Here is a 2,739-nt window from a genome sequence, read left to right as displayed (position 1 = left end):
CTTGTTAAATTAACACAGTACGGTAAAGAATGTTCTGCAGCTCTGCTGCACATACTAATCTAGGCTCACCTCCTTTCACTCTAGGGATCACATCTTCAACTTATGGGCCATCATTGGACCAGAACTCATTTCTTACTTGATTGCCAGCACCAACTAGAGACTGGTCACTGATATCTCCATTTAATTAATGTGTCCCTGAAATTGCATGTGATGGCTTACTGCCTCATGCCACACCCTAGTCCTCCGTCCTTTCATGAGGTTCTAGAGCCCTAAAAGTAAAAATAGTTTGTGTTATTTTAGTGTAATGTAGGTATAGTTTATGTGTTGCAACTTCAGAGTCATCCAGGGTTCCCCACCCTATTCTAAGGACTTTTTTGCAGTGATTATTACTTTTAAAAAAAGAAAATTTCTATTTGATTATTTCAGTTGTGGTTCTAAGATAGGCAGCCATATCAGTGTTATTAGGTGGAATGAAGATCGGTATGCCCAGATATATAAAATTATCTGTGATCTCAAGGGGTCTTTTATCAAGACTCCATCAAAAGCAAATTACTTTGGTGGTATATGAAAGTCTCAATATCTTTTATCTTGTCATTTGCCCCGACCACACACTTTCATTTAGCAGCAAAGCCAGAATTTCAACCCATGCCGCAATTTTAGCACTTGACTACATACTTTCCAAGACCAGAGAGGGGCTGGAATGAATGCCGTAGGAGGGTGCAGCAGCAGTCAATCTCCCTTAACCCCGTGGACATGGTGAAACTGCTGCCAGGGTGCTGTAAAACTCTCTGCTGGAAGAGAGACCCACCTGCCCCCTGGAGTCTTCCCAGCCACCCCTGAACTGGTCATGGTGCACCACCATGGAGGAAAGGCGCCCTGTGGGAGTTTGGGGGAGCCAAAGCTCGGGGCAACCAGCCTCGGCTCTGGGGCTTTTGGGGGTTGTCCCAGTTCCATGCCTCCGCATGGCCGAGTGTGTGCTGTCCCAATCTGTGTCAAAGCCCGCCTGGTGAGAGGTTGCCTGCCGGATGCGTTGCGAGTCCTGTGCTCCAGGGCCATCCCACGCAGATAGCCGGGGGACACCACAGACATTCACACGTGGTACAGTCATCTGCCCCGGGGTAGAGGAAGGTGCATTGGTTTTTAGGCAGCCGCCACCACCAGGGCAAACCGGGCGCCTGGTCCTTCTGACTCCCGAACCACACGAGGTGGGGAAAAGGGAAGCATGACGTGCTGGCAACAAGCCTCCGCGCCAGGGCTAGAGATCCTGCAACAGTGTTGATCGGTGTCTCACGCTAGGGGGGGAAAGGGATCAGGGTCCCTGCGACAGCCCCAGTCACATCCCGGGGAAAGTGCCTGGGGCGATTGACGTTCAATTGACCCACAGACAGGTATAGCTCTGGGAGGAACCCAGGATTGCAAGGTGTGTTTGAAGCGTCAATGATCAACATGTCCTGCAATTTACACTAATTCTCGCAGCTAGCTGCGTTCTTCATCAACACGTGAGCCGAGTAATCCACTGCCAAGAGTCAACAGTAATTCTTTTTTCCAGATGCCAGCACAAACCTGCCAGTGCAGGGGAGGCAGCATGAGCAAATAATCTGGTTGAGACTCTAACCCAGGATATAGGCCAGTAGAGAGACACTCACAGAACCCCCCTCAATTGTGCAAATTAATTAGCTTTGAGTTTTCACCCTACGTTACTAGGGTAATCAAGATGTGGAACCCTTGCTCACCGTTCTTAGAGAGGCACAGCACCACCTCACTGACAAGGTCCAACCAGGTCGAAATACGTATCTGGGGTTGCTGTTGGTACTCTTGTTCAGAAGAGAGATACATGGCATTTCGGTGCTGGACTGCCCTTGGGCAGGACAAAGACTGATATGTAGTGGAAGTTTCTCTTCTGTGAAAGGGATGGTGAGCTAAAGAATCTGTTTGAGACTCTAACCCGGGATATAGGCCAGTAGAGAGACACTTACTTGTGCATATTGTAAGGAACTCATGGTGGCAACAGTAAAGACAGACACAAGTGATCACAGTTCAAGGGTGTTTATTGAACCTAAATATAAGATGGGAGCGAGCTATGACCATCAAATAATAAGAAGGTAGTCCTAGTGGTGTCTTGTCAAATAAAAAGGGCCTATACTAAACAAAACATATTGCCAATCCTTACCACTAAATTATAATATAGTGTGGGATAATATTAATCAGAAAAGAAAGAAGTGTTCCCAAAATGATAAGTCAGGATTGTATGGCTGGTGTCTCTACTTCCCATGTTTTTAGCACGAGACAGGAAGGGACTCCTGAGCATAGCACACTCCTTGGCCTCGCCAGCTCTCTTGCCTGCAAGGACCTGATGTGTTACAATCAACAAAAACAAAAGTTCCATCAATAAATCTTCATGGGCCAATTACTCTTTGCCTTAGGATCCCCCTCTGCCGGGCTCCAATCCCTCGTGCAACATGGCTCTGCCTCTGTCAGGTTCACTACAGCCTTTCATTCACAATATAACCTTCCAGAGTGTTAATGTCTTCTTAAATAACCATTCACTGTGGACAACTCTCAGCCAGGTTCACTCTTGTTGACACAGTGTTCATGGGTGTATTACTGTTTACCCCAATTCACAGGCATCCCTCAGCCAGGTTCACATTTGCCAAATACACAGTTCACTTTGTTTTATCAATATGCTGGATTCACTCTCCTTAGCTTTCCCCTTGGCATCCCTCCATCGGGTTCACATAG

General features: G+C 47.2%; 1 non-coding gene across 1 annotated transcript; it reads right to left on the bottom strand.

Moving 5' to 3' along the window:
• Window positions 1-1,374: 1,374 nt before the first annotated feature.
• Window positions 1,375-1,528, bottom strand: LOC138568422 (5.8S ribosomal RNA). The gene has a single exon (XR_011302759.1). It is a non-coding gene; the product is annotated as a 5.8S ribosomal RNA (ribosomal RNA).
• Window positions 1,529-2,739: the final 1,211 nt, after the last annotated feature.

The sequence above is a fragment of the Ambystoma mexicanum genome, chromosome 2p, assembly GCF_040938575.1.
Source record: "Ambystoma mexicanum isolate Mex_15411 chromosome 2p, UKY_AmexF1_1, whole genome shotgun sequence".
Lineage (NCBI taxonomy): Eukaryota > Metazoa > Chordata > Amphibia > Caudata > Ambystomatidae > Ambystoma > Ambystoma mexicanum.
The sequence above is the reverse complement of the archived record's forward strand: the minus strand, read 5'-3'. Positions and strand labels throughout refer to the sequence as shown.